The 15,202-nt window shown below is 40.9% G+C and overlaps 1 protein-coding gene across 1 annotated transcript in view; it reads left to right on the forward strand.

Annotated features, from left to right (window-relative positions):
* The first annotated feature begins 440 nt into the window (after positions 1-440).
* Positions 441-15,202, forward strand: part of c8b (complement component 8, beta polypeptide) — an 80,241-nt gene continuing 65,479 nt past the window's right edge. Inside the window, exon 1 of the mRNA XM_074688608.1 lies at positions 441-929. The gene's annotated coding sequence lies outside the window, so the exon portion shown is untranslated. The remainder of the gene's footprint in view (positions 930-15,202) is intronic.

Here is a 15,202-nt window from a genome sequence, read left to right on the forward strand (position 1 = left end):
CCCCGGCTGGAGGGGGGAAATTGAAATCAATACAGCTGATGATGAGGGGCTGAGAGTGGGACAGGGCTGAAGGAGGAGGGAGGTAAAGGAGGGAGGAGGCTTGACGGATGGCTGGTTAAAGGGGGCGATCAATTACCCTGATGGATTGCTTTTTGGGGATTTCAGAAATGAGACGGATCTCTGCTCCTTAAAGAGCGGCTGGAGAAGAAGAAGAAGGAGGAGGAGGAGGAGGACTGGACGTTTTGCTGGAATATCCTTCACTTACATCTTTGTTGTTGTGAGAAGTGGCACCAGTCCCTCCTCCTCTCCTCTCCCTCCATCCTTTATTTTTTCAAAAATGTTTAATCCTCTTCGTCCCCTCCCCCCTCCCTCCTCTCCGTCCTCCTCCTCCTCACATCCTCCCTCTAACGGATCCCCCCTCTCTCTACATTATTCTCTGTGCATTTTAATTTTTCTCTTTCTGTCACCGGGGGCCCACTTGTCCCCGCCCACTCTCCTCGTTTTTTTTCTGTCTGAGAATAGTGAAGCCAAGAAATAGTTAATCTCTCCGGCTGCTGCTATGATTGGCCGCTGTGTGCAGCCTTCAGCCTCCTTGAATGAGAAACAGGGGTAACCAGGCAACTTCAGAGCCGGAGAGAAGCGAGAGGGGAGAAAAAAGAAGATCGTTTAAGGATCTTAAAATTATGGAAGAATTTTAGTAAGGGGGAAAAAAAGCAAGGCAATGTGATTTCACCTTGTGTGTCCGGGAAATGGAATTAACAAATGGATTTTCTTGAACGCTCCCTCCCTCTCTCCCTTCCTCTCCCTCTCTGTTTCTCTCTCCCTCTCTCTCAATGGGGGGAAAAGATAGAGCGCTCAAATGAAGGGGACACAGATGTGGATTAAAACGCATATATGGGACACTCCAGAGACGCACCCGCTCAGAAAAGGTGAGTGACACCTCAGTTCTCGGCTTGTCTTTGCAGGTGAGTGTTTAGAAGTGTGAAAGTGAGGAGCTGGATCAGGATGCCAGGCGGCTCAGCGACATGTCAGGATTTATGGAGATGATGCGTTGGTCGCTGAATGGAAATGGGTTGCGGAACATTCCGCTTTGGGCTGAGCAACAGTCTCATGTGTGAGAAAACTGGAGAGATGAGATGAGGAATGAGCTCACCAGTGATGGATTTGAATGTTACGTCCTTTAAAGCGCAAACGCCGGGCGCCTGTCAAATAACCTGCTGTCCCACATTCAATTGCGCACGAATTGGTCATGGGCTTTCCGTTTTCTGGATTAATTTCGATACCTGACCCATATGTGTTGGTTATATCGCTCTTTAACTTGACATCAAAATGTATAAGACTCAGAAAAAAGCTTTTTCATCAACGTCTGCACCCCCTCCCTCTCCACAAATGAAGAGCTGTCCTGCTGCAACAGCAGTAAGTCATCTTCAAACCTCTGCGTGTTGCGCTCTGGGCGAAGTGAATGACTGAAGGATGACGCATATGTCTGCAAATATATTGATCCGAGTTGAGAAAGGATTGGAAAATGCACAGCAGGATGTGTCGGTGAAGGATGAGTACCTGTGGATGGATTTGTGTGTGTGTGTGTGCGTGTGTGTATGTGTGTGTGTCTGATGAGAGCGCGCAGCGAAGCGCAGCAGCACCGGCGTGACCGGCAGCGCTGAGCCAAAGTCCGCCTCTAACCGGAGCAAAGGCCTACAGAGGAGAGGGTCCTCTGGTCTTCATTCACCTTCAAGGGTCATCAAAACAGTAAAAGCAGCCCTGTTGATTGTGGATGCGTCCGGGTGAGGGAGGTTGAGAGGGGGTGAGGGTTGAGAGTGGCGTTCAAACTGCGTCAGTGGGTGCAGTTGCGCCCATATTTGGATTTCACCGCTGGGAAATGGACGGTTGGATGGATGCTGCTGTTTCAGGCATCGATTTCTCTTGGGTTGAACTTTAGAGAGTGTGTTGAGCTTTAAGACTTATATTTACTCCTCACTGGAGAAAATCAGCACTGTGAAATTGAGTTTTCTATTTTAAATTTTATAATTTATTTTCTAGAAAATGGTGGGAAATTATAGCAAAGTGCGTTTTTTGAAACCATTTCTCATCAAGAGACTACTCATCAAATGCTTAACCCTTTCTTTTTCCATGACTTTAACCTTTCAAAAGTCAAACCCCCTTTGGATTGACCTGAACAGGGGCCAGCAAGACCAGCTCAGATGCTCAGTTCCTTGCTGGACCATATGTCCATCATGATGCCCAGTGTTTGCTTCAATGCTGATGTAAGAGTGGGCCGAGATGAAAAATGGCTTTGACTTTCACAGTGGAAAAAAACAGACAAAGCAGCAAGCAGCTATGAAAACACGCTGCTGGTGAAATAATGGATCTAGCATGTTTGACCACATGTGATGTTTACTTTATCGCCTGGCGGGACATTAGCAAAGGTCCATGTTATTGACATCGGTGCCAAAGTTCAATGGCATCTTCTGCCAATCGTCCAAACTGCCATTGGTAATCTCCTTACAGCGGATGTTCTGCAACGGATCCTAAGCTGCACTCTCTGGCTCAGTTGTAGGACACATGTGTTGCACACACACCCACACACTGATACACACACATGCACGTGCACACATACACACATGTACAGTACAATTCCAGTTGTCATCCCAGGACAGTTCTTTGCAGCCCAGTGTGAGTTGTGGGGCTTAAGAAGGAGCTGAACAGAAACACTCGAGAGCATTAACTTCTCCAGTACGGCTTCTTTGTTGGGTCTCCCAGTGGAATCAAGACACTTAATTTAGCTCCTGACAGCTAACGCGGCGAGTGGGTATGGGAGCTGTATCTTATCCGATTAAGCCCGTAATGCTTTTTCCCCTTGTGCAATTATTGTAAAATGGAGAAAGTGGCGAAGTTATTTCTTTTTCATGTTATCTCAGCACAATTACAACAATGCAGGGACAACATTTTGGCTGCGGGTTGTTTTGCACTCCTGAAATCCTCTGGGTGGTTAGCTCGTGTCTCCTCTTGCTTTTTGTCTCACTCACAGCCTGCTGTATTGTCACAATTGTTGCTCCTCATCATATTGCATTACCTCGACTTGAACTCCCCGTAGACTTCCCAAGTGCTCCGAGATAATGCATCTAACGAACAAGAGGGTTACACTCACATTAATGTAGCGTTCCAGCGTTAGACACATGATTGCTGGAGTGGCCTGAATCTTTTATAAAAGTACTTTTAATGAGCGTGTGAGATTGAGTCTGAGTTCTCATTTTGCTGGTGGCCTGATCACATCCAGTCTGCTCATTAATGAAGACGTGGCCCCTGGCACAGGCGGGTCAGAGGTGATTGCAGCTGCCAGGCTTGAAAAAAAAGGGGGAGATTGCTCAGATAGTGGTGCATTGTTGGGTAATGAATGATGCACACGCTCCGCTGGGAGTGTAATCAACATGACAGGTGCATCTAAAGCTGAGAGTGTAGCGGGAGAGTTTGTGGTAACTGAACGTGTCAGAGGCAAAAACTCAAGCTGTTAAAGTGGCAAAGAAAAAGAACTTTTCACTCTCCCCCTGGGAGGTTTAAAGGAGGGCTTTCATTTTTCTTTAAGCTTTTTGGAGTCTTTTATTTGCTTCTAACAATCAATAAGAAGATCTATACAAACATTGAAATGAGCAACAAAACTTTACTTTGTTGTGAGGGTTGTTTATCAGGTTGAGTTAGAAAACAGCCAGAGGACTTAATAATGTTGGCAAGGAAGGGTAGGGCCCATAAGATTAGATAAGATACGATAAGATACGATAAGATAAGATAAGATAACACAAGATAACATAACATAACATAACATAACATAACATAACATAACATAACATAACATAACATAACATAACATAACATAACATAAACTTTATTAATCCCAGGGGAAATTGTGTAGCCAGAGTGAACAGTACAAAGTACAAAGTTAGTGGCTGTAAAAAACAAAATAGGAAAGTACTAACTTTTTGTAAGTTTTTAACAAATAGGATACAAAATAACAGAGCTAAGTGTTAAATAATACAAATAATACAAAGTGTCAGAGTGACAACATGTTGCAGTGAATGCAAAAAGCAGAAAAAAATAGTGTCTCAGATCCCAAGATAAATAAATGAGAGTGAATGGGCAAATGAAAAAAATGGATAATGATGAAGCCCGAGCTAAAGGCTAACTAGCCTTTAGCTTGGGCTGTATCACTCTATAACACAGGGGCTAAACCGTTTGTGATGCTGTCCGTTCAAACCCACAGTCAGTAGTTATTCTGCAGTGGTCTGTTCAAACTTGAGAGTCTATCAATAAAATGAAGAGTGAGGTTATGTTAGCTTGGTAGATGACTGGCAGGACATAGCTAACCAGGATTTACTAGCATTACAAATTACAGACATGTCTTAGAGCACCGGGCTGCCAGCTGCGCTAAATATCAACAGCTACTAAACTACTTACAAACTGACAGTGTTTACTTGTTGTCACGTTAGCCTAGAGATACGTCAGAGCACCGGGCTAACATATAGCCGGCTGCTACACCGTCTGCTTGAAGTGAAGTTTCAAGCCTCACTTAAAATAATTTACAACAGTGTGCAGAGACTCCAGGCCACAAGGTGGCGAGGGAGTGCAATCAAAACAGATCCTCCTCATAGTATCTTAAGGTTATTGCAGGTATACTTTGCAAACTAGAATCCTTACAGGATGAGCAGCACTCTGACAGGAGGCTGAGGGGTTTTGTTTCACCCTTGACATGACATAAATGGACTACCTCATAAAAGTATTAGTCTGCATGCTGAACATTTCCATTAAAGGTAATATTAAAGAAGGTGATCTGAGCCTTTGCAGGAATATTTGTGTTGTCATTTCTGTCCTCATTCAGCGATTCTTCTCGTCTTGACTTTGCAGTTGACACATCTTTAATAATAATGGTTGCTATCACTTATGCTTTAAGTTACCTTGTAGCAATGGGCAATTTAGGATGATTTCACAAGCGCTGCTGTTGTTGTGTGGATTTCAGGACAGAATGTTGCTCTACTTCTCCTTATCAGAGGTGTCTGGGCTTCACTAGCTCCTCAGGCTGCTCTTACATCTGTGCCTGCTCACTGCTCAGCATTTAGCAAGTTACAGTGGCAAGGACAAACTTTCTTTTAGCAGACAGAAACCTTGAGCTGAACAACACCGACATTTGTTGAAAAAGCGAGATGGACAGAGACAGAAAACAACAACAATAAAAAAACGTTTCCACAGCTCAGCTTCATATAATAAGGCTGTCCCTGGCATCACTCTTGCTATTGAGAATTAACTCCCATTGCTGTGGCATTTTGACCAATCAGAATCAAGTATTTACCACAGCCAGGAAACAAGATGGTTTTATTTACAGCACAGCTTGGGTTGTTGAAGCGGGGTGTAAAAGTGAAATATGGGGATTAAGAGACAGATTTAGTCGTCTTTGGATAGAAGCAGGGTAGCTAGTTTCACTTATTCACTATCTCCATGCTATGCTAAGTTAAACAGACACTGTTTGTGGTTCCACGTTCAGCAAAATGTTACAAAGCTCCAGTGGTCCAATTGTGTGACTCTTAACAAGAGAGCTTATCAAAATATCAAACATTTTAGTCAAACCTAAAATTGGATGCTGGACTATCAGAGAGTAGAGCAAGTTAAAAAATCAATATTTATAAGCTTTGAGATTTAAAAGCATTGCATGTGACACCAAACAACAGCAGTGTGGTGTGGTGTAAGTGGAGGCTGCATCGAGAATTTTCCCCAAGAAGTATGTAAAGATTCATTTCTCCCGGCTCATAAGGGGTGGGGAACATTCAGGTTCAGTTATTGGATGCAGTTTCTGATTAAAGAACAGTACCAGGGAAAATCTTGTTTCCATCCTCCAGAAAAAACAATCCTTCAAAATATATAACATTTACCCCAGACAGACCTCAGAGACGACTTTATTAAAAAAAGAACAATTCTCACTTATTGCTCAATCTCCTCTGAAACCGGCAAGCTGTTGTGTAAAAATAAAGCCTGAAATTGGAAAATGTTTACATGAACATTTCCTTTCCAGTATGTTCAGGCTGGACCGGTTTCAATAATGAAGCTGGAAATGGGCCCACAATATTTTAGACTAAAGAAAGCCCACACAAACAGAAGAAATTATCCTTCCCATTAAAGCACAACTCTATTTCCCTTTGTATTTATTTACATGAGTTTAAAAAGTTATTTCACACATTCATTTAGACATGATTAAAACAAATTATCCTCCTCTGTTTACATAGAGCCATAGCTGAGTTATGATTCTTGAATTAAACATTTAAAAACAGTGAGGAAACAGGGTCAGCAGTTGTTACAAACAGCAGTCAAAGCTTATGTAATGCCTCCATTCGCTCAGTCAATTATAGATATATGTGTATATTCTGCAAAAACAGCAGTCAAGCACCATTGACTTTGAGTGTTTCATCACAGTTGTGTCCCTTATCGCGCTGACCCTGTTGAGTCGACAATGAGGCTGCGACCCCGCCGCAATACAGAGTGTTAACTGGAATCAAATGGGGCAGTGAATTGCCGGCCCATCACACAATTATTTCCATTGTGTGGAGCTGGGTGGCAAGTAATCCGTGTGCCTTGGCCTGTAACATCTGGTGAGTGAGTGAAGTGTTCAGTGTGAAAACGGGAGTGGCGGCCCGCCTCGTCCACTTTCCACAGGACCGAGCTTCCTCAATGCATCAATGACACCAGCCATCACAAGGGACGTGTCGCATGCCAGACCAGTGATTCATTAGGACTCAATTAGCTGGGAGGCATGGGGCGGCCTGCCATATGCCTCCAGGTTCTACTGCAATCTGTACCCACTCCCCGCTACTACTGTACCCTGGCACTGTACTCTGCTGTGGACATGTGTGTAGCATCAGCGCAGGGCAACAGTCTGTTCCTCCTCCACCAACCTGCCTTCTTTGTCCCATTAAAACTCAGTCAGAAGTAGAGATTGAGCGTCTCGTCTCCAGCCACCCAGCTTCTGAGCTTGGAAATGAGTCACAATGACCTTCAGCTCAACTCATGTAGCGCCAGTTGGCTCCGAATGAAACACTCATCCATCTAGTGAAGTACGATGCTGTGGAGCTCCAGATACTGTAAATCTTAGGAGGTAAGAAAGGCCCTCGCTCAATATCGACTTAGCCTCGCTTGCCAAGAGGCGGCGTGTGCTGCCGACAAGATCTATCCGACCTCAGATCTAGTTTGTCTTCTTATCTGTGCCAAGGTAAAAGACCCCCCCATCCTCCCCCCATCCTGCGTGCCCCCACCAACTAATCAAACTCCTCCACAAACCCAAATTAATGAAATGAGATACGAGGAGAGGAGCAGCAGAGAGGGCTATGAACGCACCATGCTTGAGATATGTGATGTGATGTGATGTGGCGTATGCACATGCTGCTCATACATGTTCACTCTGATCACAGACAGATCCCAGGATTTTAAAGGTCAATACTGCTTATTTGTTATCAAAGATGCTGCTGGGCTTTATGTTTCACTGACAGTCAAATTTCAGATAGTAACATGGAAAAAATAAAACTTTGCACGAAACCCTGAAGCAGAGAAACTTTCACATATTTTATTTATGCTGATTTGACACATTTTATAAAGATCTCAACTAATACTGCGATAAATCCAGTTTTTCTGTTTGTTGTTACAAGCTAATTTCTTAGCTTAGATCTTCCTACTATCACAGATTACTTTCTCTTAATCTCAAATTAACAATGATTTCTTCATCCTAATTATGGGATATTTTTCAGGTTGGTCACTGATTATTTAACAAACTTTCAAGAGAACTGAAATGATCACAGATTTTGTTTATTTCTTTTTTTAATAACTTAATTACACAGAGGAAGAATGAAAGCATGTTCTTTTTTCATTGTCCTTTTTTTTTGGCTACATTGAAATAAATATTTTTAAATTTTTATTAATAATTTACTTATATTTATTTTAAAAAAATTAACCACTGTTGGGTTTTTGTTAATCTATTTTTATGTTTGACTGGATAAGTAGCCATTTGGACTCACAAGTAGGGTTGTAAAATTCCAGAATTTTTTAAAGTCGGAAACTTTCCAAGAAAATTTATGGGAATAAACAGGGATTTATAACAGAAAAGCGGGAATTTATCAAGAGAAAACTAAAAAAGAGCCAGAGTATGTATATTGTAGCATAATTTTAGCTAAAACAGACACATTTAATGCAAGTTCAAATGAGTATATGCTGTTCCTTGACCACACAGCAGTACAGCAGGCGCCACTTGGGGACGACATAAAGTCAAATAAATTTCAATAAAACAATTCAGAATATTTCCAAATTTTCTAAACTTAAGTTCCCATGGAAAGTTTCTGGACCCCTTTGCAACCACAGGCAAGGAATAAATTTACATTTTATGATGAGGTTGCTCAGGTCATTAAAATCCTGTTTGACTGCTGCTTAATGAATTACTGAAGCTAAAATGATTGAATTGCGATTTAAAATATATAAAACTCCAAGAGGACTGTATGCATCTTTATGTTACAATTTGTAGTAAGTAGCATTATTTAGCAGAACAGACGTCATAAAGGTGTAATACAAAATTCTTAGGTTTAACATGAGTGTAAAATGACCTGAAAAATAAAAAGGGTTTTGGTAACTTAGAATGAGCTGTAGGAGTTACCAAGAGGTCTCTCTTTGTAGCTGCATAAAATGCACCTGTTGGAAGATGAAGAAAGGTTTGTTTTGGGGTGAAAGATGGGAGGTGGTTAAACCTTTACAAATAAAGTGGATTATACTCATGGAGCATCACAGAAGCTTCTTGTCCTTTGGGATCACCTTCACTACCAGGAGGAGTGAGCAAGGGAGCACTTCAGACAAAACTTCAGGTTTTTTTTCTTGTTAGAAAGTAACTGCAGCGCATACAAGTTGTTGCTTAAGTTAATTCATATTTGGACCTTCACCTGTTTCAGTATTATTATAATACACTGCTTTCAGTAAAACAAAACCATACACACATTAATCTGTAACAGAAGACCAGACACTTGAAAGAAAGTTTGGTAAAAACGAATATTAATTTTTACTTTCATTATAGCAAAAAGGGCGCATTCACACAGAGAACCATCAACAAAATATGTTTTCTAATTGAGTTCATTTTAATTTTACGGGATTTGTTTCAAGTAAGTGGCTTGAGGAAATGGAAGAAATTAGAAGCATGCTTTTTCCAAATTAAAAGCGTAACTTTTCAATAATGCCAGGAGGAGCGTGAGGAGCAGGAGAAAGGAAACCCAGTGAAGTTGTAGCAGCTCTGCCCCAGTTGTTGGCACATGCAGCCACCCAACTGCACTCCTCCAGCGTTTTCACCGCATTACCCAGAAACGCTACGTTCGTGTGACCCAATTTATCAGCCTCTCCTCCCCATTCATCTGCTCTCACAGATGCACTACAGGAGGCTCCGTAAGCAGCCGAGCATTCATCACCTCTGAGTACCGAGGTCTTTCTGGTTTCATCCTGTCGGCCCATTCTACAACCCGATTCCCCACAGGGTGGGACAGCAGCTCCATATGTGGCTGATGATTATAATAGTGCTGCAGCCTGGCACCACTTTAGCTCAGATGCATTTGTGCGTGCGCTTTTGTTTGTGCTCTATAAAATATGTAATCAAATATGAGCTTAGCAGGGTTTTTCTTCCACTGACAGACTATTTAAATATTGTATCTGCCACAGCCCCTCACTGCAGAGCTTTTTTAAACCCCCTGGAGATAATTGAGATGTTTAGTTCAGCCTAGAGGAGCCATCACACTCAATTCCCATGTGATTTCACATCCACTGATTCATGTGGTTTAGCTTTTTGAGCACAGCACAGCCCACTTGTTTGGATCATTTACAGGTCTGGGAAATCAGACATTAAATGGCTGCAGAAATCTACTCTTCCTCACACAGACAAAGTACCATGCTAATGAAACTGGCATGTATAAGTTGATGTGAGGCTGAAGTTTTTGGTCTTTCTGACATCTATAAAGTTAATCTGCTGCAACTGATCCAACAACATCTAAAAGCATCATGAAAGCAGGACTACAGAATGCATTAGTTTTAGCTGTGCTCTGAATAAAATGCCAGCTGAGTGTATAATCAAGTAGATCAAGCCAGTTGGTTTTCTGTTGCTGCTATTTTCATGTAGCCACCACGGATAACAAGCAAGAATTATTTGTACGTTAGCCATTTGCGCAAATAACAGAGGACATAAATAGCATCAAAAAATTACCATTGAGAAGAATTTTCTGGAACATCCTCTGGCTCCAAACCTCCAAATTCATCTCACACTCGCCCTTGTTTCATGACCCAAACTCTCTCAGTTACAAATGTTCATTCGAATCACATCTGCTTAATATTCCCACAAAGGGGCATCTTCTCCTTTTAAAAACACTCAGAAACTGAAGCTTGCTTGTTTTGTAGGCACTCAAAACTCAAGTCCGGTTACTGTCAGACACAGACTCTGGGGTAATTTAAATAATGAAAATGATTTGATGCTGAACAAAACAACACATGTACTTATTCACATTTAACCAAGTTGGTTTCTAAGTCTTAACCAAACTTGTGTTTTTCATTAAAGTATTTTCTTTAATTCAAACACTGTTTCACTGAATCATACCCAGGCAGCCCTGATACGACAAGAGAAAATGTAATGAATAAAAATGCTCAAACAATTTAAGTACCAACTCTAACAGAGAAGAAAAACAGTGTTAGCATTTCACAGTTTTAGAAATGTAAATTTTTTAATCAGAAGTGCAGCTGCAGTCATAAAATGTGAGTTATCTTTAAATTATTTAAATTAAATAAATAGGAAACCTTGAGTCCAACAACTGGCCTCAAGGAAGAATCAAATGACGGTCCAAATTTTCTCATACAGGAATATTCTGATTTTAGGACGTTTAATAGGTTTTATGAAGTCATGCTGTTTTGCTGAAGAAGCTATCCAGAGCCCTTTTGAGCTCTCAGGTCAACCAGCAGTTGACTTCTTGGTAATCCCTCCTGAATCAACTCATAAGGGAGCCGACCCTGACATTGACCTTGATGCAGAAGGTGTATACAAACAGTCTGTTACACAGCTGTGAGAGAGGTCTTTCTTCAAAAACTATCTCTTTGCATCAAGGTTAGAGTTAAGACTTGCCCTTGTTCTTTTTTTTTTACATGTGGTTTTTAGAGCTCTGAATACATCAGGTGAAAGGAAGAGACACAAAAACAACAAACTGAGGCTGTGAAAATTTGATATAAAACAAAGACTGAATAAGAGGTGGACTCATTGATAGGGATTTTACTCAACAGTTTCTGAAGCAGCTTTTTAAGTTATGTGCTGGCAGTCACAACATTGGAAAAACAGAGTCAACCTCACTTAATTGGGATGCCTGGGCACTCAGTCATTTCGAATTATTGCAAAAAGTTTGTTTTCTGCTCCAAATTGAGGATGGGGATCTTTGGAACAGGATTGAGAGTGTTAAAATTTCATTTTCTGAAATGGCCACAATTGAAATAATGAATTTATTTATTTATTTATTTATTTTTGAATCAAAGGTTGTAATTTTTAAATTTGCTATTTAATATTATTTCTGTTGCTGTTTTAGTCGGTACTGTGTGGGGAATAATAATTGTTAAAATATTTTGTTGGTTTTGAATACTATGGTATGGCAATCACAAAAGATGGCTAAGAATAATTATAGATTTTTCAATTTGAATATATTAATTGCTATAGTACAGCTGCTACTCTGAGAAAGAAATTGTTTCATTTTAATTCCTAGCTTTGTCCTGTTTCCTGAGTATTGTGAGTAAGGGAAGGCATTTGTTGTTTAGTTTTCAGGCTCCTCTTCTTTGGATTCACCTACTGGTTGAGGTCCGGGGGCAGACACCATCTCTACTTTTAAGATTAGACTTAAAACTTTCTTTTTTTAAAGCTAAATAGTTAGAGCTGGATCAGGTCTGAACCAGCTCTTAGTTTTTCTGCTTGAAGTTTAGACTGTCAGGAGAAACTGACACACAGGGCTCCTGTTTCACTCAGTCAGTCTAACTTCTAATCTTAATGTCCCGTTATAGTTACTGACCATACATCTCTCTGGGAGGCTCTGAGTTTGCCTCAGAGGTTTCTCTGGATTGTTGCTGTGGATCTGTCAGACTCCAGCTGTTGGCTTTTTACAGCTTCACCATAATCATCACTACAATGCCAAACCATGAACTGCGTCTGTGTCTCTGTCATTGTCTCTCTGTGTTTCTATCAACATTTCTCTCTCTATCTCTCTTTAATCCCAGCACAGTCTCCTCTGAAGTCTGTTTAACATGAGTCTCATTCTGCCCGAGGTTTCTGCCCGTTAAAGGGGAGCTTTTCCTTGCGATTGCAACTAAAATGCTAAATGCTGCAAAGCCCTGATCTCATGATGGGTTAAGATGAGATCAGACTTCTTATCTTATCTTATCTTATCTCAATGTCGTGCTTCTGTTAATAAAATATGATTTTAACATTAATAGGTCTAGATCTGTTAGTGTCTGTTTGTGTTTTTGGAAAGTGTCTGGAGATAACATTTGATAACAAATGTCAGTTTGTTAAAAAACAAATGGATGACTAAACTGTTTTCCCTTAAGCAAATCCAGTTGCCACTCTTAGAAAGGGAGCATCCACAGGTTATTATCAGCCTTGCATATCGGTTCAGAGCAATTTGTGTTGATGCCCACTCAGATGTTGAATTTCCAGATGAAGAGTATATGCAGCAGAATAGAGCATCCTGAGACAAAACATGTTGTAAGCTTTACAGGCCAGCAGCAGCTGACAAATGTTATTCTGAAGGATTGCTTCCTGCTACAGACAGGTTAAAAGGACAGCAGAGCACCTCAACCCCTATCAAGTCATGAGTCAAGTTATTCTCTGATACTGATAAAAAATATGGCTTACATTGGCTATAAAATGGAAATAGTTGCTAATCATAATCCTGAATTATGAGTAGCAACTCATGGCAGTGTTTTGATGTAGATTTGGTTCAGGAGCCTGAATTGTATTTGTTAGTGCTGCTGCCCAAGAAACAGAAGATCATAAGTTCAAATTAGGTAAAAAATCAAGTGTACCAACAACAAAACACTTTTAAGACCAATCTGAAGATGAACAAGTATGAGATCTTCAGTGCAGACATAAACAAGTCAAACATGAGCGCTCTGAATTATTGCTCAAAGGCTTTTTTAGTGGAGTCTGGTTTGTCTCATTGAAGTCTTTTCTTCTGTATTGATCCGAAGGGCCCCTCAGGAGCAGTGAAACAGTGTTCCTCCATTGTGCCACAGAAGATCAAAATGAGCGATAAATAGAAAACAGATTTTTGAGTGTGTGTGTGTTTGTGTGTGTGTGAATTATTTCATCTCTTTTTGGAGAGACCAGGTTGTCAGAGTAAATGACTGAAGAGGAGTAAAACTGTGAAAAGTTAAAGAGCTTTTGTGCTCTACAGTTTATGAGGAGTCATGATGACATTGTCCAATCATTTTGCTCGGTTGAGACTTTCTGTGGTCTTAAATCACAAATTTACAAGCTTCACCGTGTCTAATTTAAATCTCAAATTAGTTTAGTTACATAATTTAAACTAGATTTTGAATTTGAAATGAACTTTTCATGCTTTTCATGTCTGTCACAGTGCTCCTGAGTTATTGTGTGGGAGGCCTGGTTGTGGATATGGTTTGCCAGGGGCTCTGACTCAATACGTAACCAAACAATCTGACATGTTTTAAATCTAGTTTGTCTCTAATTTGTTTCCTGAAAGTGTGCCCATGCTGACTGATTTGAGCTGCTCTGATTCATAACTTTGTACCTTTTTAATTAAACGTAGATCTGTCTTTGGCAGTGATGCCTGCAGGGCTCCGATTCCACAATTTTTGATGAAGAGCTGCAGAGAGCAGTGAGCATCTGGCACAGCAGCCGTGGTCAGCATGACGTCTGCTGACAAGACCCTTTAGATCACTTCTCATCAGAGCGTCACAGCATGAGACCAGTCTGATGTTTTGCTCTAATCAGCCTTAAAGTGTCACATACAGAAGGCTTACGTTAGACCTCCGCTTTGGGTTTGTACCCAACAACAGCTTAAGATGACAGACGCTCCGCTTGTTTGTGTTCGCGATCTGTGTGAGATCTTGACCTTGTGATGCCATTGTAATGAGAAGCTGTGGAATATTTCACTTATCATTAGTGGCATGATTAGCTGCCAATGGGCTGTGCCCCGTGTGGTTTAATCCTCCCGGTCTCCAGAGTGCGATAACATATGAGATGACAACAGTTTCACACCCAGTTTCACACTTCCCGCCGCTCCATACGTCGCAGCCGCCTAATCACTCATGAGAGATTAATGAGAGACGGAGAGGTGTGCAGGGAGATTCACTAATTACACCCGCACATATTGCATTGTAGTCAGGGGAATTGACTGTTTCTTTGTGCGTGTGGGTTGTTGGGTTCCCTTTAAAGTAGTTTTACAACAAACCTGTTACTACACAGAGGGAGAGATGAGCTGCGACAAAGGCGTCTCAAGAGATCAGAGAAAACAGTTTAAAGTACTTTGTGTTTTTGCAGCTGTTCAGTGGATATCACAATCACATCCCTGCAAACTACTGCTCTTTGGAAGAGCTGAAGTGTACTTTATTTTTATTTAAAGAGAACTCTTTCTATGCTCGAATAGCTCCTCCAGCTGCCTGCAAGAAACTCGTAGAGTCATGAAAGCAAACCAAATAACCCATCTGTGTTATCACAGCAGAGTGTTAGTCATGCTAACTCTCCTTTGTGCGTGATGTCAATCACTCCTATATTTCCTCTCAGGCGTATTTCTGCCACATGAAGCTGTCTGTGAGGAAACCCCAACCTAATGTTGAGTTTTGATAGCAAAGGGAAGATGTTTCCTTGAAGAAGGGTTGTCAAAATCTAGCTCTTGTGCTGTCTAACTGAAGAATGGCCCAGATTACACTGTACATGGACAAGTTTTCCTTTTGGAATTGAATGACGATGTGAGTCGGGTTTGTAAATGAATCTTTATCATCTTATCCTGCTTTGATCAGATATAAGGTCCTTGGTAAAAAATTCTGCATCAGTATTTATGTCTGACTTTTTCGTAACCCACTACAAACTCTGCGCAGGAGCTTTAATGATAAATTTCAATACAATTTAATAATAATAATAATAATAATAATAATAATAATAATA

The sequence above is a fragment of the Halichoeres trimaculatus genome, unplaced genomic scaffold, assembly GCF_033239565.1.
Source record: "Halichoeres trimaculatus isolate MK-OKI-2021-1 unplaced genomic scaffold, fHalTri1.1 fHalTri1_scaffold_15, whole genome shotgun sequence".
NCBI classification, from domain to species: Eukaryota; Metazoa; Chordata; class Actinopteri; order Labriformes; family Labridae; genus Halichoeres; species Halichoeres trimaculatus.